Source organism: Mobula hypostoma, chromosome 25 (assembly GCF_963921235.1).
Source record: "Mobula hypostoma chromosome 25, sMobHyp1.1, whole genome shotgun sequence".
Taxonomy (NCBI): domain Eukaryota; kingdom Metazoa; phylum Chordata; class Chondrichthyes; order Myliobatiformes; family Myliobatidae; genus Mobula; species Mobula hypostoma.
In genome coordinates, this window is record NC_086121.1 from 45,418,060 (window position 1) to 45,444,618 (window position 26,559).

The following is a 26,559-nucleotide window of genomic DNA, read 5'->3' on the forward strand; positions in this document are numbered from 1 at the left end:
ACAGGATCACAGGATGTTAGATAGGGTTGTAGATTCGGTCACCTCTGACACGAGGACATCTTCAAAAGACAGTGTCTCAGGAAGGTGACAGTCATCATTAAGGTCCCTCACCATGTAGCACGTACCCGCTTCTCATTACTGCCATCAAGGAACCTGAAATTCAAAGTTCAAAGTAAATTTATTATCAAAGTGCATATATGTCACCAAATACCTACAACCCTGAGGTTCCTTTTCTTGCAGACATTCACAGCAGATACAAAGAAACAGCACAGAATCAATGAAAAAGCACAAGAAAATGGACTAACAACCAATGTGGAATAGGCAACAAGCTGTGCAAATACAAAAAAAAATAATGATAAATAAATAACCAATAACTATCGAGAGCATGTGGTTCTAGAAAGTCCTTGAAAGTGAATCCACAGGTTGTGGGAACAGTTCCGTGTTGCGTTGAGTGAAGTTATCTCCTTTGGTCCAAGAGCCTAATGGTTGAGGGGTAATAACTGTTCCTGAACCTTGTGATGTGGGTCCTGAGGCTCCTGTATTGTCTTCCTGACGGCTGCAGCGAGAAGGGAGCATAGCCTGAACGGTGAGGATCCTCGATGATGAATGCTGCTTTCCTACAACCCTGCTCCTTGTAGATGTGCTCAGTGGTAGGTAGGGCTTTACCTGTGATCGAGTAGGCTGTATCCATTACTGTACTTTCTGTAGGCTTTTCTTGTATAAGAACATCAGTGTTTCCACATGAGGCCATGATGCAACCAATCAGTATACTGTCCACTATTTTGCTCCACTGACCACTATATTTATATACTGTATTTTTTATTGTAACTCACTGTATAGTAACTTTTTTATGTATAGCCACCAAACAATATATCATGACCCTTGTCAGTGATAATAAGCCTGATTCTGATGTACCTGACCTGACCTGACCTGTTAGTGGAACTCTGCAAATTATGTAAGACTACAGATTCATCTGTTAACATGAAGGAGAAGAGCCTAGTCCTTCCAGTGTTCATTAGGCAACACACAACATGTTACTGGCATTACTGTTTGATAGTTTTAGTGCAGTAGGTGTGAACTTTGCTCCTACCCAGGCTAATTTACAGCCCATAGGTTGGTGGGGCTCCGCGGCGGTGAAAACCATACAAGGCGGAGGTGGATTGAAGACTTGGCTTTGTGAGCTGTCGAAGATGGTTAAAGAGGGAGAAAGCCTGAACACTCATGTAAAGGGAAGCAATGTGACTCCAGACCCCAACCTCGACTGCTGGGGTGGGGGTGGGAGGGAAAACAGAAGTGCTTTCCTGATCAGATCAGCATCAAAATGGCATCTGGTTTCTGCTCATGATCCATCGAGCATATTTCAAGAAATACCCCTTTCCCTATGGTGGCTTCCCGGATGATTAGGTTAAATCCATGACTCTTGAAATGAAGTCATGTCTGACCATAATTAACTTGAGTGTTGATTTATCACTCCATTCCTATGGATACCAAATTATATAAGCTGGACCCCACCCAATGCTAAGGACACTCCAAGTGATCTCATTTAGTTAGAGCTGGTTAAGGAAACCAAGATTCCCATTCCTGCTTCATGTGTAGATCTTAGACGAGAAGGGGAGTTTGGGCGTGAACATTGGCTGGCACATGGACCTCTACCCCAGCAACTTAACCCCAGAAACAGAGCAGAGGACATTGCAGATCACCTATCATCGGAATAAGAGTCTCCGTTCCTTCCTCCGGTACTTAAAATTTTTTAAAATAATTCAGGAAATGTTAGTGGTGGAATCTTTCTACCCTCCATTTAACTTCTTACTTTAAGTTATTCTTTACAACTGCTTTCCTGACACTGCACAAACATAGCTACAATATCAGCAGCAGGAAGCCAGAAAAATTATATTTTAAGTTGGTACCATCTATTTTAAGCCCTGACTGGATTTCCTTTACACCTATTTGTTTTTCTCTCCTTTTCGAGCTTCAGGTCCCATTAGAATATCTGTCTGACATATTGTTTCCTAGCCTAAACACGAGAAACCCACTGAACTTGCTCTTAATTGATGGTTTAAACTCGGCAATACTCAGTGACACCCCAGGGTGAAAGCCAGTCCGATTTCCCCATTGAAGTACAGAAGGCGTGCCTCACAGTAGGGGTGTTAGTTTTCAGCTGAAAAGCTCAAATAAAACTTTGCCCAAAAGTTACTTTTCAACAATACCTTAAATCATATTATTAAGACAATATCACATTGGCCGCTTTTGGAGTCTACAGAATCTCTCCTACTCTCTACCTAAAACACTTACAAAGCTGGTTCCAGTTTAAACCTCGGTTGAGGATCAAATTATGATCCCACCCAGCAGCCTGGGATGTTTTACAGTATGGAGTTGAGTTTTTTTACCATGCACAAGTACAGTGAGGTACAGGTACAATGTTACAGCTTGTTTGCTGCAGCAGCATGGGCATGTAGGTAAAGAGAAAGCACAAAATATAATTTGCGTTAATCAGGCAGAAATTATACAAGACAGAGGGAAAAAAAGTATGCAAAAGCAAGAACTTAATTTTTTTAAATCCTTTTCAGAGACAAGCCCATGGTAGTGCAAGAGGTGGCCTGTAGTGTTCCGATACGTTTAGAGTTAACATAGAACACAGAATAGTACAGCACAGTACAGGCCCTTCAGCCCACAATGTTGTGCCGACCCTCAAACCCTGCCTCCCATATAAGCCCCCACCTTAAATTCCTCCATATACCTGTCTAGTAGTCTCTTAAACTTCACTAGTGTATCTGCCTCCACCACTGACTCAGGCAGTGCATTCCACGCACCAACCACTCTCTGAGTAAAAAACCTTCCTCTAATATCCCCCTTGAACTTCCCACCCCTTACCTTAAAGCCATGTCCCTTTGTATTGAGCAGTGGTGCCCCGGGGAAGAGGCGCTGGCTATCCACTCTATCTATTCCTTGAATTATCTTGTACACCTCTATCATGTCTCCTCTCATCCTCCTTCTCTCCAAAGAGTAAAGCCCTAGCTCCCTTAATCTCTGATCATAATGCATACTTTCTAAACCAGGCAGCATCCTGGTAAATCTCCTCTGTACCCTTTCCAATGCTTCCACATCCTTCCTATAGTGAGGTGACCAGAACTGGACACAGTACTCCAAGTGTGGCCTAACCAGAGTTTTACAGAGCTGCATCATTACATCACGCCTCTTAAACTCTATCCCTCGACTTATGAAAGCTAACACCCCATAAGCTTTCTTAACTACCCTATCCACCTGTGAGGCAACTTTCAGGGATCTGTGGACATGTACCCCGAGATCCCTCTGCTCCTCCACACTACCAAATATCCTGCCTTTTACTTTGTACTCTGCTTGGAGTTTGTCCTTCCAAAGTGTACCACCTCACACTTCTCCGGGTTGAACTCCATCTGCCACTTCTCAGCCCACTTCTGCATCCTATCAATGTCTCTCTGCAATCTTTGACAATCCTCTACACTATCTACAACACCACCAACCTTTGTGTCGTCTGCAAACTTGCCAACCCACCCTTCTACCCCGACATCCAGGTCGTTAATAAAAATCACGAAAAGTAGAGGTCCCAGAACAGATCCTTGTGGGACACCACTAGTCACAATCCTCTAATCTGAATGTACTCCCTCCACCACCACCCTCTGCCTTCTGCAGACAAGCCAATTCTGAATCCACCTGGCCAAACTTCCCTGGATCCCATGCCTTCTAACTTTCTGAATAAGCCTACCGTGTGGAACCTTGTCAAATGCCTTACTAAAATCCATATAGATCACATCCACTGCACTACCCTCATCTATATGCCTGGTCACCTCCTCAAAGAAGGCTTGTTAGACACGATCTGCCCTTCACAAAGCCATGCTGACTGTCCCTGATCAGACCATGATTCTCTAAATTCTTAGAGATTCTATCTCTAAGAATCTTTTCCAACAGCTTTCCCACCACAGACGTAAGGCTCACTGTCTATAATTACCCAGACTATCCCTACTACCTTTTTTGAACAAGGGAACAACATTCACCTCCCTCCAATCCTCCGGTACCCTTCCCGTGGACAACGAGGACATAAATATCCTAGCCAGAGGCTCAGCAATCTCTTCTCCCACCTCGTGGAGCAGCCTGGGGAATATTCCCTCAGGCCCCGGGGACTTATCTGTCCTAATGTATTTTAACAACTCCAACATCTCCTCTCCCTTAATATCATCATGCTCCAGAACATCAACCTCACTCATATTGTCCTCACCATCATCAAGTTCCCTCTCATTGGTGAATACCGAAGAGAAGTATTCATTGAGGACCTTGCTCACTTCCACAGCCTCCAGGCACATCTTCCCACCCTTATCTCTAATCAGTCCTACCTTCACTCCTGTCATCCTTTTTTTCTTCACATAATTGAAGAATGCCTTGGGGTTTTCCTTTACCCTACTCGCCAAGGCCTTCATGCCCCCTGCTTGCTCTTCTCAGCCCCTTCTTAAGCTCCTTTCTTGCTTCCCTATATTCCTCAATAGACCCATCTGATCCTTGCTTCCTAAACCTCATGTATGCTGCCTTCTTCCACCTGACTAGATTTCCCACCTCACTTGTTCCTTCACCCTACCATTCTTTATCTTCCCCACCAGGACAAATTTATCCCTTACATCCCGCAAGAGATCTTTAAACATCGACCACATGTCCATAGTACAATTCCCTGCAAAAACATCATTCCAATTCACACCCGCAAGTTCTAGCCTTATTGCCTCATAATTTGCCTTTCCCCAATTAAAAATGTTCCTGTCCTCTTTGATTCTATCCTTTTCCATGATAATTATAAAGGCCAGGGAGCAGTGGTCACTGTCCCCCAGATGCTCACCCACTGAGAGATCTGTGACCTCACTCGGTTCATTACCTAGTACTAGATCTAGTATAGCATTCCCCCTGGTCGGCCTGTCCACATATTGTGACAGGAATCCATCCTGGACACACTTAACAAATTCTGCCCCATCTAAACCCTTGGAACTAATCAGGTGCCAATCAATATTAGGGAAGTTAAAGTCACCCATGATAACAACCCTGTTATTTTTGCACCTTTCCAAAATCTGCCTCCCAATCTGCTCCTCTGTATCTCTGCTGCTACCAGGGGGCCTATAGAATACCCCCAGTAGAGTAACTGCTCCCTTCCTGTTCCTGACTTCCACCCATATTGACTCAAAAGAGGATCCTGCTGCATTTCCCACCCTTTCTGTAGCTGTAATAGTATCCCTGACCAGTAATGCCACCCCTCCTCCCCTTTTTCCGCCCTCTCTATCCCTTTTAAAGCACTGAAATCCAGGAATGTTGAGAATCCATTCCTGCCCTGGTGCCAGCCAAGTCTCTGTAATGGCCACTACTTCACAATTCCATGTATGTATCCAAGCTCTCAGTTCATCACCTTTGCTCCTGATGCTTCTTGCATTGAGGTACACACATTTCAGCCCTTCTACCTTACTGTCTTTACACCGTTTATTCTGCTTCTCTTTCCTCAAAGCCTCTCTGTATGTTAGATCTGGCTTTACTCCATGCACTTCTTTCACTGCTGTATCGCTCTGGGTCCCATCCCCCTCGCAAATTAGTTTAAACCCTCCCGAACCATGCTAGCAAACCTACCTGCAAGGATATTGCTCCCCCTCAAGTTCAGGTGCAACCCATCCAATCTGTACAGGACCCACCTTCCCCAGAAGAGATCCCAATGTTGTGCAAGTTACTTCAAGATCCTGATGTTTGTAGGAGAGTAACACACACAAACAACTGGAGGAACTCAGCTGGCCTGGCAGCATCTATGGAAAAGAGTACAGTTGACGTTTCAGGCCAAGACCCTTCAGCAGGACTGGAGAATTAAAGATGAGGAGTAGAGTTAAAGGTTGGGGGGAAGGGAGAGAGAAACACAAGGTGAGAGGTGAAACCAGGAGGGGGAGGGGTGAAGTAAAGATCTGGGAAGTTGATTGGAGAAAGAGATACTGGAGAAGGGGGAGTCTGATAGGAGAGGACAGAAGGCCTTGGAAGAAAGAAAAAGCCGGGGGTGAGGTATACCAGAGGGAGGTGATGGAGATAAGGTGAGAAAGGGAAAAGGGGATGGAGAATGGTGAGGGAGGGAGGACATTACTGGAAGTCTGAGAAATCGATATTCATGCCATCAGATTGGAGGCTACCCAGACGGAATATAATGTGTTGTTTCTCCAACCTGAGTGTGACCTCATCACGACAGGAGAAGAGGCCATGGTTGTGGGAGAGTAGCTATTCCTGAACTTGGTGGTGTGGGACATCAAGCTCTGTACCTCCTGCCTAATGGTATCAATGAGAAGGGGTCATGGTAGGATTATCGATAATGAAACTTTTCCTATTCTCTGAAATAGCACCTTTGACTGGAATCAAGGAGTGTTTTTTTTTACCTTACTAAATAACTAATGTTTGGTATTTGTGCAAGTCTGGGAAATTGGTTTAAAGGTTATTTACACGTGCATAATTATTTTAAACAGTCAGAAATGGAAATTGGCATTCACAGCCAAGCAATGCTTGCTGTGTTTTGTACTTTCTGACTCGCTTCAAACTCCATCAAGTACAGAACTAACTCTGTTGTCTAAAGCACTATCATTGTGGAACTTCTGATTGTAGCTGTGTGCAAGACGGATCATTGCACTAAGTGGTTTGACAGGTAGGACACTAAGCTGGGCATTTATTGAATGGAGGTAACCTTAAATCGTGGAAGTTTCTTTTATTAGTTCAGCCAGATGTGATTAAAACTCAATTACAGTTGTGGCAGGCACAAAAGTTCACTCAGTCAACAATCAATCCTCAAATCAATTTAAGTTACCAATTACAGTATTCGGGACTTGCTCGCTTGGCACCATTTAAAGCAATGGTGAGATGTGAGTTCATGACTACAGTCCCTCTGAATCAAATTCCCAGTTGAGTCGTGACATTAGGGAATGTCTTTTTGATTCAGCATGTTATTTTTAAGTTAGGGAGTTAAATCTATCAGGAATCTACATCACTATTAACAGTGTAATGTTGCGTGGGGCAGGTCATGTCTGATGAAACCAACTGAGTTTTTCCAAGAGGTGAGCAAGGTGCTTGATGAAGGTCAAGCAGTGGATGTTGTATACATGCATTTTAGTAAGTCATTCAAAAAGGTCCTGTATGCACAGTGACTTAGCTGAATGGATCCAAAATTGGCTCACACATAGAAGACAGAGAATAGTTGTAGGTGGATCTTATTCTGTATGAAAGTCTGTAACTAATGATGTTCTACAGGGATGTGCATTGGGACTTCAGTTGTTTGTCACATATATCAATTATTTGAATGACTATCTGGTAGGATGGGTGAGTAAGTTTGCAGATGGGAAGGGAGGAAGGCGAAAGAAAGGAAGTTATAGGCCAGTTAGCCTAACCTCAGTGGCTGGGAAAGTGTTGGAGTCTATTATTAAGGATGAGATTTCAGGGTACTTGGAGACTAATGAAAAAATAAATCAAAATCAGCATGTTTCTGTAAAGGGAAATCTTGCCTGACAAATCTGTTAGAGTTCTTCAAGGAAGTAACAAGCAGAGTGGGCAAAGGAGAGGCAGTGGATGTCATGTACTTGGATTTTTAGAAGACATTTGATAAGGTGCCACACATGAGGCTGCTTAAAAAGATAAAATCCCTTAGCATTGCAGGAAAGATACTGGCATGGATAGAGGAATGGTTGTTAGACAGAAGGTAGTGAGTGGGAATAAAAGGAGCCTTTTCTGGTTGGCTGTCAGTGACTAGTGATGTTCCTCAGGGGTCAGTATTGGGACCGCTACTTTTCACATTGTTTGTTAATGATTTGGATAATGGAATTGATGGCTTTGTGGCAAAGTTTGCCGATGATACGAAGATAGGTGGTGGGGTAGGTAGTGCTGAGGAAGCAATGCGATTGCAGAAGGACTTAGACAAATTAGAAGAATGGGCAAAAAAGTGGCAGATGGAATACAGTGTTGGGAAATGTATACTAATGCATTTTGGTGAAAGGAACAATAGTGCAAACTATTATCTAAATGGGGAGAAGGTTCAAACATCAGAGGTGCAGAGGGATTTAGGTGTCCTCATGTAAGACTCCCAAAAGGTTAATTTATAGGTTGAGTCTGTGGTAAAGAAGGCAAATGCAACGTTGGCATTTATTTCAAGGGGAATAAAATATAAAAGCAAGGAGATAATGCTGAGGCTTTTTAAGACACGAGTCAGGCCACACTTGGAGTATTGTCAGCAGTTTTGGGCCCCATATCTCAGAAAGGATGTGTTATCATTGGAAAGAGTCCAGAGGAGGTTCACAAGGATGACTTTGGGGAATGAAGGGGTTAACATATGAGGAATGTTCGACAGCTTTTGGGCTGTACTTACTGGAATTTAGAAGAATGCATCGGGATCTCATTGAATGTAGAAAGGACTAGGTAATGTGGATGTGGAGAGGATTTTTCTTATGGTGTGGGTATCCAGAACTGGAGGGCACAGCATCAAAACTGAGGGGCCACATTTTAAAACAGAGGTAAGTAGGAATTTATTTAGCTACAGCTTTATTAGTAGTGAATCTGTGGAATGCTCTGTTACAGACTGCGGTGGAGGCCAAGCCCATGGGTATATTTAAGGCAGAAGTTGATAGTTTCCTGATTGGTGGCGTTGCAGTCTGCATAGAAGATTGTCAAAAGATGCAACAGGATGTAGTTCAGTTGCAGTTATGGGCAGAGAAGTGGCAGATGGAGTTTAATTTGGTCAAGAGTGAGGTGTTGCACGTTGAGAGGTTAAATATAAGGGTAAAGTACATCATTAATGGCAGTGTTATTGATAGCACTGATGAACTGAGGGATCTTGAGGTTCAAGTATGTGGTTGGACAGGTTGATAGGGTGGTAAAGAAGTTACATGACATACTTGCCTTTATTAGTGCAGGCACTGAATTCAAGAGTTCGGAAGGATGTGGAGGCTTTGGAAAGGGAGGAGAATCCATGTTTCCTGGACTAGATGGCCTGTTCCATAAGGAGATACTAGACAAACCTGATGACATGATGTAATGGGTCACCTAAATGTCTTCTCATGTTATTCCACTGCCTTGGTATGTGTGTGTTATTCATATATTGCCAGTAAGGCCAATCCAATCCTTTCTTCCGGATTTAGTAGACAGATTGTTGGCATTGAAGGCTGGGGTTGATAAGAGGCCCAACGTCTTCGCCCTTACACTTCATAAAAATGGCAAAAAAAGGCAATTGATCAAGGTAAAGAAGGTCTGGAAATTTCCTAGACAAGTAGGTTTAAAGGATATCCCAAGGCATTTTACATACATTAAAAACAAGTGGTAACTAGAAAGTGGACATAGGGGCCAGAGGAAGTGTGCAAGGTAGAATATGAGTAAATGACATCTGAATTCACCAAGGAGGAAAAATAACATCAAACATAGAAAATTACAGCACAGTAACAGGCCTTCTCCCACTCTGCTGTTGGTATGGAGCTCCAGGATCTGAATATCTATCACAAAGAAACAGTGATATATTATCAAATCAAGGTGGTATGTAATGTTAAGGGAAGTCTACAGATTGTGGTGCTCCCTATTGCCTACTTTCCTGGTTTCAGGCTGCCAAGGGTTATTGTGTAGGTTAAGAAAATGGTGGCATTGAAGCTTTGGTAGAAGGAAAGAATGTTGAAGGAGATAGAAGGGTTGTCAATCATATGATATAGATAAAGACCTGGATTAGTGGCAGACCAATCGACTTGCACAGAGAGAGAGCTTGGCACAGATCAGGGAGAAGAATTTTAAAAAGGAGTATTTTGCGGGTCTCGGCACATTAGCGGCGGACCAATCGATTCGCAATTCATTAGCAGGTGCAAATAAAAGAAGGGTCAAAGTGGAGCAGCCACTGTGTGAGTGGACCAGTGTAGGAGTCGGACCTTGAGGCTTTGGCGAGGAGGCACAGGTAGGTAGCATGTAAGGCCATTGTAGTGGCTGAATAAAAAGTCACTAAATACAGCTAATTAAGTAGGGATGATGCAGGATCAGGTGATGTGAGGTAGCAGCATTATGTGGGTGCTGATGGACCCCATTGTGGTTCCTGGTGACCACATCTGCAGCACGTGTTGGCTGCTCGAGGAACTCAGGCTCAAAGCTGATAACCTGGAATCTGAGCTTCAGACACTGCAACACATCAGGGAGGGGGAGAGTTACACAATGTAGTCACACCCATTAGATTAGCTGCCTCACATTCGGTCTGTGGTTAGGGACAAGAGGGTGTGACTGCGAGTGAGGCAGGTTGTGGAATCCAAGAGACAGTGCTGGAGGAGCCTCAGCCCTTGAGCTTGTCCAACAGGTCTGAGATCCTTGCTCCCTGTGTGGATGAGAGTGGGGGCTGCAGGAAGGATGAGCAACCAAACTAGTTCAGGGAGCCATTCAAGAGAGGGGAGAGAAGAGAAGTGTAGTGGTCATTGGGGATAATATAGTTAAGGGATGAGAGGTGACCTGATAGAGGTGTAAAAGATGATGAGAGGCATTGATCGTGTGGATAGTCAGGAGGCGTTTTCCCAGGGTTGAAATGGCTAGCACGAGAGGGCACAATTTTAAGGTGCTGGGAAGTAGGTACAGAGGAGATGTCAGGGTTAAGTTTTTTACTGAGAGAGTGGTGAGTGCGTGGAATGGGCTGCCAGCAACGGTGGTGGAGGCAGATACGATAGGGTCTCTTAAGAGACTCCTGGACGGGTACATGGAGCTCAGAAAAATAGAGGGCTATGGGTAACCCCAGGTAATTTCTAAGGTAAGGACATGTTCGGCACAGCTTCGTGGGCTGAAGGGCCTGTATTGTGTTGTAGGTTTTCTAAGTTTCTCTGTTTCTATGTTTCTAGGGGAATAGACAGAGTTCTCTGTTGCGAGGATAGAGCATCCCGAACGCTGTGTTACCTGCCTGGTGCCTGGGTTCAGGACATCTTATCTGACCTGCAGAGGAATTTGCAGTGGGAGGGAAAAGATCTGGTTGCCGTGGCCCATGTGGGTACCAACGAAATAGGTAGACTGAGGAAAGAGGTTCGCTGAGGGAATTTGAGCAGCTGGGGACTAAATCAAAAAGCAGAACCAAAAAGCTGGTTATCTCTGGATTACTACCTGAGCCACATGCAAATTGGCATAGGGACAAGAAGATTAGAGAGTTATATACATGGCTCAAGAATTGGGGTGGGAGAAGTGGGTTTCAATTCATGGGAAATTGGCACCAGTACTGGGGAAGGAGGGAGCTGTACTAATGGGATGGGCTCCACCTGAACTGTGATGGGACCTGGATCCTAACGAATCGCACAACTAAGGCTGTGGATAGGGATTCAAACTAAATAGTGGGGGGTGGATTCAACAGATTGGGGAAGTATGGATAAAGTAAAAAAGAAAAGTGTGGATAAAGATAAAGAAAAAGCAAAAGATAAAAAAGAGAAAAGTAAGAGTGGAGTAAAGAAAAGTCAAGTGCAAAAGAGAAAAAGATCACTAGATTTTAAAAGCATAATAAGTATAAGGGCACTTCATCTGAATACCCGTAGTATTCGAAATAAAGTCAGTGAACTTGCACAAATCAGTACAAAGGGGAATGATTTAGTGGCCATTACAGAAACGTGGTTGCAGGGTGGAGAGGATTGGGAATTAAATATTAAAGGATATTAGGTAAGACGGAAGGATAGGCAGGAAGGTAAGGGAGGCGGGATAGCACTCTTAATTAAGGATGAGGTCAGGGCGACAGTGAGAAACAATATAAGGTCTAAGAAGCAGACTGTTGAATCCATCTGGGTGGAGATTAGGAATAGTAAAGGGAAAAAAATCACTGATAGGAGTTGTCTATCAGCCAACGAATAATAATATTAAGTGGCACAGGCAATAAACTAAGAAATATCTAAGGCACAGAAGAATGGAACAGCAGTTATCATGGGGGACACTAACTTGCATATAGATTGGGTGAAACAAGATGGTCGAGGCAGTCTTGAGGAGTACTTCATTTGTGACAGCTTTCTTGAACAACATGTTACTGAACCTACAAGGGAATGTGTTATCTTAGATCTGGTCCTGTGCAATAAGACAGGTAAAATTACTGATCTTGTAGTCAGGGATCCTCTTGGAGCAGTGATCACAGTCAAATTCAGTTTCTCACACAATTGGAGGGTGCAATAGTTCAATCGAAAACCAGTGTATTATACCTGAACAAGGGAGACTACAATGGGATGAGGAAGGATTTGGCTAGTGTAGACTGGGAACACAGGCTATATGGTGAGACAGTTGAGGAACAATGGAAGACTTTTAAAGAGATTTTTCACGGTGCTCAACAAAAGTATATTCCAGTAATAAGCAAGGACAGTAAGGATGGGGAGAGCCAGCCTTGGATAATTAAGGAAATAAAAGAAGGCATCAAGCTAAAAGCTCGTGCGTACAAAGTTGCGAAGAGTAGTGGGAAGCTGGAAGACTGGGAAAATTTTAAAAAGCAACTAAGTACCACCAAGCAAACAATAAAGAAAGGGAAGATATATGATGAAAATAAACTAGCATAAAATATAAAAACAGGTACTAAAAGTTTTTATAATTATATAATGCGGAAAGGGATGGTTAAAGTGAACGTGGGTCCCTTGGAGGATGAGAAGTGGGAATTGATATTGGGTAACGAGGAAATGGCAGAGGCTTTGAATGACCATTTTGTGTTGGTCTTCACAGTGGAGGACACGTCTAGTATGCCAAAGGGAGATGTTATGGATGCGATGGGAGGTGAAGACCTTGAAACAATAGCTATCACTAAAGAGGTAGTGCTGAGCAAACTTGTGGCCTTGAAGGTTGATAAATCCCCTGGTCTTGATGGAATTAGATTAGATTATGAGGACACTCAGTCCTCGTTTATTGTCATTTAGAAATGCATGCATTAAAAAATGATACAACGCTCCAGAATGATATCACAAGAAAAACACAGGACAAACCAAGACTAAAACTTACAAAACCACATAATTATAACATATAGTTACAACAGTGCAAAGCAATACCATAATTTGATAAAGAGCAGACCATGGGCACGGCAAAAGAAAGTCTCAAAATCCCGATAGCCTCATCATCTCATGCAGGCGGCAGAAGGGAGAAACTCTCCCTGCCATGAACCTCCTAGCGCCGCAAACTTGCTGATGCAGCACCATTGGAAGCACCCGACTGCAGCGGACTCTGCGTCCGTCTGAAAACTTCGAGCCTCCAACCAGCCCCTCCGATACAGCCTCTCTGAGCACCATCCTCTGCCGAGAGCTTCAACCCCACCCCGGCCACCGAGCAACAAGCAAAGCCGAGGACTCGGGGCCTTCCCCTCCGGAGATTCTGGACCACACAGTAGCAGCAGCATGAATTCAGCAAAGGCAGGTCCTGTTTGGTAAACTTACTGGAGTTCTTTACGGATATAATGAGCACAGTGGATAGAGGGGAACAGATGTGCGTAATTTACTTGGATTTCCAGAAGGCATTCGATGAGGTACCACATAAAAGACTTATCCATAAGATAAGGATACATAGAGTTGGGGGTGATGTATTAGCATGGATAGTGGATTAGTTAACTAAGAGAAGGCAGAGAATTAGGATACATGTTTGTTAAGCTGGTTGGAATCAGTGGTGAGTGGTGTGCCACAGGGGTCGGTGCTGGGCACGCAACTGTTCACAAAATACATTAATGATCTGGAAGTTTGCTGATGATACTAAATTGAGAGGAAAAAGCAAATTGTGCAGAAGATATGGAGAGTTTGCAGAGAGATATAGATAGGTTAAGTGAGTGGGCAAGGGTCTGACAGATGGAATACAATGTTGGTAAATGCGAGGTCATGCACCTTTGAAGGAAAATGGAATATCAGATTATTTAAACTGTGAAAGATTGCAGTATGCTGCTCTGTAGAGGCTCTTGGGAGTGCTTGTGCATGAATCATGAAAAGGTTGGTTTGCAAGTGCAGCTGGGTATCAAGAAGGCAAATGTTAAGTTGGCCTTCATTGCGAGAGGGATTGGATTTTAGACAGGTAGGTTATGCTGCAACTGTACAGGGGAATGGTGAGACCCTGTCTGGAGTACCGTGTGCAGTTCTGGTCTCCTTACTTGAAGAAGGATATACTGGCTTTGGAGGCAGTGCAGAGGAAGTTCACCAGGTTAATTCCAGAGATGAGGGGGTTAGACTATGAGGAGAAATTGAGTCGCCTGGGACTCTACTCGCTGGAATTCAGAAGAATGAGAGGAGATCTTATAGAAACATGTAAAATTATGAAAGGGATAGAGGTGGGAAAATTGCTTCCACTGGTAGGTTTGACTAGAACTAGGGGACATAGCCTCAAGATTCTGGGGAGGAAATTTAGGACGACAATGACGAGAATCTGCTTTTCCCAGAGGATGGCAAATCTGTGGAATTCTCTGCCCAATGAAATGGTGAAGGCTACCTCAGTAAATATATTTTAGATAAGGTTAGATAGATTTTTGCATAGTAGGGGAATTAAGGATTATGGTGAGGTAGGTGGAGATGAGTCCGTGGCCAAATCAGCAGGCAGAACAGGCCAGATGGCTGACTCTGCTCCTATTTCTTATGTTCTTAAGACGTAGATGGGTGGGTTAGTAAGTTCATAGATGATAGTAATATTGTTGGGGTGTTGTGGATAGTGAAGAACATTACCAAAGGAATCGATATGTTGCCGTTTGGAAAACTAAATGAAAGGGGACAGTACACTGCTAATGGAAGGTCCATTCACAATGTTGAAGTACAGAGGGATATCAGAGTCCAAGTTCATAACTCCCAGAAAGTGGCTGCATGGATTGACAAGGTGGTAAAGAAGGCATATGCATTCTGGTCTTTATTAGTTGAGGCTTTGCATTCAAAAGCTGAGAGTTAAGTTGTAGCTTTTCACAAATCTGTTAGGACACATTTGGAGTATTGCATTCAATCCTGGTTGTCCCATTATAGCAAGATTGTGGATGCATTGGAGAAGGTGCAGTAAAGGTTTGCCAAAACGTTGACTGAATTTGAGTGCATACATAACCATATAACCATATAACAATTACAGCACGGAAACAGGCCATCTCGGCCCTTTTAGTCCAAGCCGAACTCTTACTCTCATCTAGTCCCACTGACCTGCACTCAGCCCATAACCCTCCATAATAATAAAGGGAGTCTGGACAAACATGGGCTGTTTTCACTTGAGCAGCAGACGCTGGGGGAGACACGATAGAAGTCAATAAGTTTATGAGATTCAGATATAATGAAGAGGGCAGGTAATATTTTCCCAGGGTCAAAATGTCTAATACTAGAGGACATGCATTTGAGGTTAGACTGGAAATGTTCAAAGATATGTGAGGGACATTATCTTTACAGAGTGAGGTGGGCGTCCGGACCCAGCTGGCAGGGGTGGTGGTGGAGCTAAATATGAGAGAGAAATTGACGAGGCTCTTAAAGAGCATGCAAGAAGGGAGAAAGATGAGGTTCATAAGACAGAATATGCAGAGAATTGGAGGGAGAAAAACACTGTGTAGGCAGAAAGGATTGGTTTAGTTCGGCATTTAATTACCAGTTTCATTAGTTCAGCACAAAATCCTGGGCTGAAGGATCTGTTTCCTGAATTCTTACTTTATAAAACTTGAACTTGACAGAGACCATTATCCTTGCGGGCATATTTGGTAGAGCTGTTGGGGAGTGTTTAAGCTAGTTTGACAGGGGAATGGGAACCAGAGTGGTAGGTCCGAGGATGGTAGAGTTGGTGTACAGGAAGATGCAATGGGTAGAGATTGAGAGGAAAGATAGGCAGTTGACTGGGCACAATTGCAGTCAGTGGGATGGTTTGAAGTGTGTCTATTTTAATGCAAGAAGTATCAGGAACAAGAGTGATAAATTTAGAGCAGGGTCAGTACATGGAACTTCGAAGTTGTGGCCATTACAGAGGCTTGTCTCTCACAAGGGCAAGAATGGCTACTAGATGTTCTGGGGCTGCTAAATGTTTCAAAAGGGACAGGGAAAGGAGGTAAAAGAGGTCGGGTTGTGGCATTGCTAATCAGGGATACTATCATAGCTGCAGAAAGGGAGAATGTCAACTGAGTCAGGGTCAGACACAGGTCAGGAGCAATCACTTTGTTGGAAGTATTCTATAGACACCCCCTCCCCCTTACTACCACCAACAGCAACAGAAACACCAAGGAACAAATCAGGAGGAAGATTTTGGAGAGGTGCAAAATTAACAAGGTTGTTGTCACAGATGACTTCAACTTCCCTAACATTGATTGTCACCTCCATTGTGAAAAGGGCTTAGATGGGACAGAATATGTTAGATGTGTCCAGGAAGGATTACTGACACAGTATGTAGACAGGCTGACTAGAGGAGAGGCTATACTGGATCTGGGGCTAGGCAATCAACCAGATCAAGTGTCAGTTCTCTCAGTGGCTGAGCATTTCAAAAAGAGTGAACACTTTCCCTGACATTTACTGTAGCCGTGGAGAAAGACAGGAACAGACAGTGTGCGAAAGTACTTAATTAGGGGAGGTGGAATTATGATGCTATTAGACCGGAACTTGGGAGCATAAATTGGATATACAGAAATGTTATGTTTAGGGAGCAATTCCATGGGGTTCTAGATAGGTTTGACCCATTGAGGCAGGGAAAGGATGGAGAGGTGAAGGAACCATGGCTGACAATAGATGTGAAATATGTAGTCAAGAGGAGGAAAGAAGCTTACTTAAGGTTTAGAAAGTAACTATCAAACAGGGGTCAAGAGAGTTCCAAGGCAGCCAGGAAGGAGCTAAAGAATCTTAGGAGCTTAGGAGATGATGGTGCCTAACGGCAACTCCTCTGCTTGCATCTTTGAAACAGCTCTATTGCCATCTTTAATAGATCAATTTTTCCCTTTCAGGGTTCTTTTGAAGACCCTGACCTGGAGTTAAATACTGACTTTGGTTCTTTGTGGGAATGGGACCCGCTCTCGGGGTCTCACAACTGGCCTCTATCGGACATACCAAGGACGTGGCCAAGAAGATTAGTGTGCCTTCAGAGTCTCAGGATTTTGTGGCTCTGCAGGTGGGTGGACTCGAGGTCGGTGCCACCGTCTGGTGTGTCATGGGAGACAGAAGATTGTAAGCAGCATGCTGGCTGTGTGCCCAGAGACCTGAGAACTTTGGGCACAGAGCTCAGAAAAAGCAACTCAACAGACTCCTAACATCGTAAATCAGTGAGTTGTTTGTTATGCCTCCCCTCTCACTGTGAAATGGGGACACCTCTTTTTCCTTTATTAGGGAGAGAGAGAGCCTGTGGTATGTCTCATTACTGGGTGAATGAGTAGACTTTGGGATACTGCAAGTCTGTGTCTTTATTGATGCTTTGCTGCATACTTGTGTGCTCGGTGGGGGAGGGGGATTTATCGCTTTGCTGCTGCTTATGTGTGGTGGGGAGCAGGGGAGTGCTTTGGGATTCTAACATTTAACTGTCATACATTCTGATGGTTGCGAAGAAAAAGAATTTCATGATGTATATTGTATACATTTCTCTGACATTACATGTACATTTGAAACCTTTGAATAATGGACTTACGAGAGCTAGAAGGGGGCATGAGAAGGCCTTGGTGAGTAGGATTAAGGAAATCCTAAAGGTGTTCCACATTTATGTGAAGGAGGGTGACTAGAGTGAGGGTAAGACCGATCAGGGATCATCGAGGAAATATGACTGGAGTTGCAGGTGGTAGTGGATGCCATTAATGAATACTTTGCTTCGGTATTCAGCAGTGAGAGGGACCTTGACGTTTGTGAGGATAGTGTGAAACAGGGTGGTATGCTAGAATATGTCAATATTAGGAAAGCCAATGTTCTGGAACATTTGAAAAACATTAGGATAGACGTGTCACTGGGGCCGGACAGGTTATTCACGGGTTGCTAAGGGAAGAGAGGGAAGAGATTGCTGCACCTTTGGCGATGATCACTGGCCACAGGAGTAGTACCAGCTAATTGGAGGGTGACAAATTTTTTTCCTTTGTACAAGAAAGGATAACCCTGGGAATTATAGATCAATAGGTATTAATTCAGTGGTGGGCAAATTGGAGAAGATTCTTAGGGAGAAGATTTATGAGCATTTGGAGAAGCATAGTCTGATAATGATATTCAGTATGGCTTTGTGAGGGTCGAGTCATGCCTCACAAGCCCGATTCAATTCTTTGAGGATGTGACAAAGCACATTGATGAAGATAAAGCAGTGGACATGGTGTATATGGATTTTAGTAAGGCTTTTGATAAAAAAATCCCCATGTTAGGCTCATTCAATAAGTCAGGAGACAGGGAATCCAGGGAAACATGGCTGTGTTGATACAGAATTGGTTTTCCCTCAGAAGGCATTGGGTGGTTTTAGGTGAAGCATATTCTGCCTGGAGGTCTGTAACCAGTGATGTTCTGCAGGCTCCTGTTCTGGGACCACCGCTTTTTATGATCATTATAAATGATTTGGATGAGGAACTAGAGGGGTGTGTAAGTAAGTTTGTAGATAACACTAAGGTTGGTCCAGTTGTGTATAGTGTGAAGGGTTCTCATAGATTGCAATGGGGCATTGACAGAATGCAGAGCTGGACTGAGAAGCGGCAGATGAAGTTTAGCCCAGAAAAGTGTGAAGTGATTCATTTTGGAAGGTCAAATTTGAAGGCAGGATACAGGGTTAATGGCAGGGTTCTTAGCAATGCTGAGGAACATAGGGACCTTGGGGTCCCTGTTCATCAAACCCTTAAATTTATGTTGCAAGTTGATAGGGTTGTTAAGAAAGTGTATGGTGTGTTGGCCTTCATTAGTCAGGGAATTGAGTTTGAGAGCCGCGAGTTTATGTTGCAGCTCTATAAAATCATGAATAGATCACACTTGGAATATTGTGTTCAGTTATAGTTGCCTCATTATAGGAAGGATTCGGAAACTTTAGAGAGGGTGCAGGGGAGATTCACCAGGATGTTGCCTGGAATAGAGAGCATACAGTATCTAATCTGGGTAGGTTGAGCAAGCTAGGGATTTCCTCTTTGCAAAGGAAGATGAGAGGTGAGTTGATAGACATGTACAAGATGATAAGAAGCAGAGACTGAGTGGATACCCAGAGACTTTTTCCCAGGACTGAAGTAGCTAAAATGAGAAGGCATCATTTTAATGTAATTGGATGAAAGTATAGGGGGGAATGTCAGAGTTCAATTTCTTTACACAGAGAGGGGTACATGCATGCAACACCCTGCCAGGAGTGGTGGTAGAGGAAGATACATTAGGAACATTTAAGAAGCTCTTAGGTAGGTACATTGATGATAGGAAATGGAGGGCTATGTAGGAGGAAAGGGTTAGATTGATCTTTGAGTGGGTTAAGAGGTCAACATAGCATTATGGGCCAAAGGGCCTGAACTGTGTCATAATCTGCCTTGTTCTAGAACTCTGGCAGAGGGGATGTTCCTGAATTGCTGAATGTGTTTTTCTGACTCCTGTACCTTTTCCCTGATGGTTATAATGAAAACAGGTAATGTGGTGACTCCTTATTTTCCTTAGGCAGAATTCACCCAGATTGTTAAGGGTTAAGTTCGTCATGTATGTTACGTTGTATGTTATTATGTTTTTGGGCAGGTTTTTTCTTTTAGATTAGATTAGATTAGATTCAACTTTATTGTCATTGTGCCGAGTACAGATACAAAGCCAATGAAATGCAGTTAGCATCTGACCAGAATTGCAAAGAATATTATTTACAAAATAACCGTGAATAAAAAAAGTGCTACAGCACACTAATATAAAAGTACTGAGACAGTACAATACGGATGCAATACTGCTTAGCGCTGTGATGAGAGGTTCAGCAGGGTCACAGCCTCAGAGAAGAAGCTCTTCCTGTGCCTGCTGGTGCGGGAGTGGAGGCTCCTGTAGCGCCTACCGGATGGGAGGAGAGTAAAAAGTCCATGGTTTGGGTGAGATGCATCCCTGATAATGCTTTCCGCCTTGCCCAGGCAGTGTTTATGGTAGATGTTCTCAATGGTGGGCAACTGGGTGCCGATAATCTGCTGGGCAGTTTTCACCACACGCTGGAGTGCTTTGTGGTCTGATATGGGACAATTGCCATACCATACTGAGATGCATTTGGTGAGTATGCTCTCAATGGTACAGCGGTAAAAGTCTGTCAGTAACCTGGGACAGAGGTGAGCTTTCTTGATGCTCCGCAGGAAATAAAGGCATTGTTGCGCCTTTTTGATCAGGATAGAGGAGTTCAGGGACCAGGTGAGATCCTCGGAAATGTGGACACCAAGGAATTTGAAGCTTGATACACGCTTCACTACAGCTCTGTTGATGTAGATGGGGACGTGAGTGTGGCTCCTAGCATGCCTGAAGTCCACAATGATCTCCTTGGTCTTCTGGATGTTAAGGGCCAGGTTGTTGTTGGCACACCACACGGCCAGGTGCTGGACCTCGTCCCTGTAGGTCGTCTCGTCATCTCCTCTGATCAGACCAACCACCGCGGTGTCGTCTGTGAACTTGATTATGGAGTTAGAACCACGTACAGGAACGCAGTCATAGGTGAAAAGGGAGTACAGAAGAGGGCTCAGCACACAGCCTTGAGGCACGCTGGTGTTCAGGTGAGAGTGGAGGAGGAGAGGCTGTGTGTGTATATACACACACACACACACACACACACACACACACACACACATACACACACAGAGTCGCCATTTGTTGGCGGGTTCAATAAAGTGTACGTTAAAAGCAATTGCACGTGTCAATTTTTTTCGACACTCCTACATTGGTGACCCTGACATTCCTCCGGATGATTCTGGAGCGATTTCACTTGTTTTACAGTCATGACTGCAAATGCTGTTGCTCTCAAGCTCCCTGAAATCTGGCAGGAATGTGCCGCTGTTTGGTTCACTCAGGCGTAGGCTCAGTTCGCAGTGTGGGGAATCTCGCCAAATGACACAGAGTATTACTACGTCATCACAGCATTAGACAGCTCTACAGCGACCAGGGTGACGAGTGTCCCACAGCAACCCCGGGGAGTCAGAAAGTACAAGACTCTTCAGCAACTCCTTCTAGAGACTTTTGAACTTTCTGAGTCTCAGTACGCCCGTTAGCCCCTCTGACTTCCCAGCTTAGGCGACTCCAAGCCATTGGAGTTGATGGCCCACATGTTGTCCCTCCTTGGCAGGTATCAGCTATGTTTCATCTTCAGAGAGCTATTCTTGTAACAACTATCAGGTGAGGTGCCGTCAGCTCTGGCTGGCTTTCCCCTCAAAGACCCCTGGGCTCCAGCGAGAGGGGCTGCCAAGGTGTTTTCCGTCACCAAGAAGACCTGTGTGACCAAGTGGCTTGATGACTTCGCCTGAACATGAGACAATTGCTGTGGCTCAATGACGGTCTCTTACCTTGTGTTTCTACCACTTGAGGCTTGGGCCAAGAGCTAAGAAGTACCGCCCAGCCTGTGAGATCAAGGAGTCAGGAAACGGAAAGGCTGGTGTCTGTTAGCTGCTAAAGGCGCTGGCAGGTCAGGCAGTTGGTTGTTCGTTACAGATCCCGTTTCTGGGCACCATTTCCTCTGTGACACCGGTACTCAGGTGGGTGTCCTGCTCACGTCTAAATTGGACATATGAATTGGGGAATATGGACCGTCTCTTGATGCTGCGAACGGCAGTGCCATCCAAACTTCTGGTAAACGTAAGATGGCGTTGTGCTTTGGTGGGCAGAAATCCTGCTGGAATTTTGTGTAGGCAGCACCGTCTACACCCCTGCTATGGCTGACTTCCTCTGTGTCAGCAGCCTTCATGTTGATGTCTCGATTTCCTCCGTCTCCTCGCTGAGTTCCCGGACCTGACGGAGCCCAACTTCTCCTCCTCCGCCGCTAAACAAGGGGTGGAGCACCTTATCCTCACCACTTGCCTGCCTGTTCATGTCCGCACCAGGCGCCTCGACCCAGAGCAGCTAGCTGTCACCAAGGCTGAGTTTAATGCCATGGAGTGCTTAGACATCAGGCAGTCCAGCAGTCCATGGGCTTCCCCTCTCCATATCGTGCGAAAGCTGGGGGACGGGACAAGTAGTGTCCACGTGACGATTACCACCGCCTCAGCGATGCCACGACCCCTCACCAATACCCGATCCCGCACTCTAGATTGCTTTTCCCGCCTGGCAAGGAAAATCATTTTCTCGAAGATGGATCTCGTTCACGGTTATCACCAGGTCCCTGTCCACACGAGTGACATTCCTAAATCCGCCGTTTGGTTTGGTTCAGTTCCTTCGAATGCCATTGGGTTTGAAGAACGTGGCCCAGACCATTCAGCGCCTCATGGACAATGTTCTCAAGGGTTTGCCATTCCTGTTTGTTCACCTAGATGACATTTTTTTAGCAAACTCTTCTAGGGATGAACATCTCTTACACTTGAGAACCCTTTTCGAACACCTTTGTCAGCACCGTCTTATCGTCAACCGGGGGAAGTTCCAGTTTGGACTGTCTGTGGTCGATTTCCTTGGACACCATGTCAATGCAGCGAGGGCAGTTCCCCGCTGGCTAAAATTGAGGCCGTTAAGTGCTTCCCTCGGCCAGTCACCGTTAAGGCGCTGCAGGAGTTTTTGAGTATGGTGAACTTTTATCACCATTTTGTCCAGAGAGTGGCTCAGCTCAGCTCTACGAGACACTTAAGGACAAAGCAGCCAAGCGTGTCGTGGACCGGACAGAGGAAAAGTCCAAGGCGTTCTTGGACACTGAGCAGGCATTGTCTAATGCAATGCTGCTGCACACCCCTCCCAGACACGGACGTGTCGGATTATGCAGTCAGCGTGGTGCGTGAACCGTCGGTCAACGGCGTTTGGCAGCCTCTCGCCCTTTTTAGCCGTCAGCTTCACCCCCGTGAGTGTAAATTCGGCACGTTCAACTGTGAGTTTCTCGGCCTGTACTTGGCTGTGTGGCATTTTTGTTTTCACCGAGAGGGCCGCCCACATGGCTTTTGTGGATCATAAGCCCCTAACATTCGCCATGGCTCAGGTCTCTGAACCTTGGTCTGCTCGACAGGAGCGCCATCTTTCTTTTATTTCAGAGTTCACCACAGACATCCAGCATGTCGCGAGGAAGCGTAACCTCGTGGCTGACAGCCTTTCCCGGTCCTTCACTGGACTACACACAGATGGCGGCAGACCCGGTTTCGGTCCCGAGCGTGTGGGAGCTGTGTTCAGCAGGTACAGGGTAAAAATCGGTGGACGTTGCTTTTGGTGACAGTGGCGTTTCACAACTGTGTGATGTGTCAACAGGGCGACACAGGCTGGTTGTGCCAGTGAGCTGGCGGCAGTGCGTTTTCGATGTGGTCCACAGGCTCTTTCACCCGGGTCAGAGGGCATCGCAGAAACTGGTGACTGGTTTGTGTGGCACAGGCTTAAGAAGAATGTCAGGGACTGGGCTAGTGCTTGTTTGGCATGTCAACACACAAGGGTGCTTCGACACGCCACGGCTCCTTTAATTCCCTTCGTGGTCCTTGAGTGGCGTTTTGACCACATGCACGTGGATTTGGTTGGCACGTTGCCCCTGTCCCTCAGGTTTACTCACCTCCTCACCATCATTGATAGGACCACACATTGGCCAGAGACAGTGCCATTATTGTCCATTTCAGCTGCAGAGGTGGCTCATCAATCACTTGGTTCGGCGTCCCATTCGACTTCTCTTCAGACCGAGGAATGCAGTTTCCATCCGAGCTTTGGTGAGCGGTTGCCCGTGATCTGGGGGTCAAACTGCACCAGACCACAGCTTATCACCCTCAGGCCAACGGTCTGTGTGAGCTGTTCCACCATTCAGTGAAAGCCGCTCTGCGTGCTCCTTCCTTTCATTAGGCAGAATTCACTCAGACTGTTAAGGGTTAAGTTAGTTCGCTGTGTATGTTACGTGTTACGTTATACAGTATAACGTTTTGGGGGTGCGGGTTTTTTTATATATATGTACAGACTGCCGTGGGTCACGTTGGGCCTGACGACAGTCCCTAAGACAGACCTACAGCCCTTCTCTGCCTCATTTTCAGGTAACTGCTGCGGGTGCCGGGAGAGTTTCTCCCGACATCCATGGTCCCATGGTCCACCTCACAGCAGTGGTCGACTTTTATCGACAGCACCGAAACTTTCACTCCAGTGCCCACGATGCAGCATGTCCTGCCACGGTCACACCTGCTGCCGGGTCTGTGGGAGGCAACGTATGTGTTTGTTCATCGTGATGGACATCGGGGTCCCCTGTGACTGCCTTATGGTGGCCCGTTCTGCACGTTGGAAGTGGGGGATAGTTTTTTACGATGGACTTTGGAGGTATCCCGGACAGTGTTTCTATGGATCATCCCAAGCCTGCCCATTTGGACCTGGTCTCTCCAGTGGAAATGGCACGGCCCCCATGGAGGGGCCAGCCTCCCAACTTCAGAGCTTCTGACATTGACTATTCTTCCTACCCGGCACCTACCCGTGAAGGCAGGAGTAGGTTCGGCCAAGCTTTGTGGGGCTCTGCTTGTTTAACTTTGTCTTCTAGGGTGAATTCTGAGTGGGGCGTGTATAGGACTCCTTCATTAGGCAGAATTCACCCACACTGTTAAAGGTTAAGTTAGTTCGCTGTGTATGTTACGTGTTACGTTGTACGTTATAACGTTTTGGGGGTGCGTTTTTTTTCCACATATATATATATATCATGGCCATTTGTTGGTGGGTTCAATAAGGTGTACGTGAGAAGTAATTACACTCGTGTCGATTTTGGTTGACACTCCTACAGTATGTCTCAATGGTGAGGCTCCTTAAAGATGGATGCCACCTTTCTGAGGCACTGTCTTTTGAAGATGTCCTCAATGGTGGGGAGGGTTGTACCTGTGATAGAACTGGCTGATTCTACAACCTCTTGCAATCCTGTGCATTGGAGCCTCCATACCAAGTCGTGATCCAATCAGTCAGAATGTCTTCCACCGTACTCGGCAGAAACGTTTTTTGGTGACACAACCAACCTCCTGAAACTCCTAATGACGGAGAGCCTTTGTTGCAGCTTCTCTGTGGTTGGGGCTGAGATGTTGATGTCAGTCAGCCAGCTGGTCTGCTATATGCCTCCTCACCCTGAGCTCAGATTCTGACCCTGCAGTCTCCAACCTGTATAACTAATATAAACTAGGGGGCACAATTGCAAAAGGAGTACATAAATGTATACTGTAGATCAAGCTATATATGCATAGTTCATTCTATGTGGCAGGACGTTGTGAAAGTGATTTTAAAATGTATGAATTCCTGTGCCAGAGGCAGAGTTACATGTGCAACGATGTCCCAATAACTGTTTCTGAATGGCTTGGGGATAACAGGAGTATTCTGTGCAGATCTGTGTGCCACCAGTTAGGAGAGAAGCAAAGGATTTATAGAAGATGCAAAAACAATATATGGAAGTGGATTCAGGAATGAGGAACATTAGATATGTGGATAGACAGGAGAATGACCGAGCTGGAATGGTCCCTCTCACAATAGAGGGGAACAGTTGGAGTTATTTAAGATTACAAATAGGATCGGTAAAGAGGATGGAGTGGATGTTGTATATTTGGACTTTCAGAAGGCCTTTGACAAGGTGCCACACGAGGCTGCTTACCAAATTAAGAGTCCATGGTATTACAGGAAAGTTAGAGCATTGGCTGATTGGTAGGAGGCAGCGAGTGGGAATAAAAGGGTCCTTGTCTGGTTGGCTGCCCGTGACTTACTGGTGTTCCGCAGGGATCGGTGTTGGGAATGCTTCTTCTTATACTGTATATCAATGATTTAGATGATGGAATAGATGGCTTTGTTGCCAAGTTTGCAAATGATACAAAGATTGGTGGAGGGGCAGATAGTGTTGAGGAGACAGGTGGGATGCAGAAGGACAGATTAGGAGAATGGGCAAAAAAGTGGCAATGAAATACAATGTTGGAAAGTGCACTTTGGTAGTAGAAATAATTGTGCGGACTATTTTCTAAACAGGGAGAAAATCCAGGAATCTGAGATGCAGAGGGACTTGGGAGTCCTTGTGGAGACCACCCTGAATTTAGCTTGCAGGTTGAGTCAGTGGTGAGGAAGGCAAATGCCTTCTTAGCATTCATTTCAAGAGGTCTAGAATACAAGAATAAGGATGCGATGCTAAGACTTTATAAGGCACTGGTGAGGCCTCATCTTGAGTATTGTGAGCAGTTTTGTGCCCCTCATCTTAGAAAAGATGTGCTGGCATTGGAGAGGGTCCAGAGGAGGTTCACAAGGATGACTCCAGGAATGAAAGGGTTATCATACAAGCAACATTTGATGACTCTGGGTCTGTACTCGTTAGAATTCAGAAGGATGAGGGGGGATCTCATTGAAACCTTTTGAATGTTGAAAGGTCTAGACAGAGTAGATGAGGAATGGATGTTTCCCATGGTGGGAGAGTCTAGGACAAGAGGGCACAGCCTCAGTATAGAGGGGTGCCCTTTAAAAACAGAGATGCGGAGAAATTTCTTTAGCGAAGGGGTGGTGAATTTGTGGAATTTGTTGCCACATGTAGCTGTGGAAGTCGGGTCGTTGGGTCTATTTAAGGAAGAGATTGATAGGTTCCTGACTG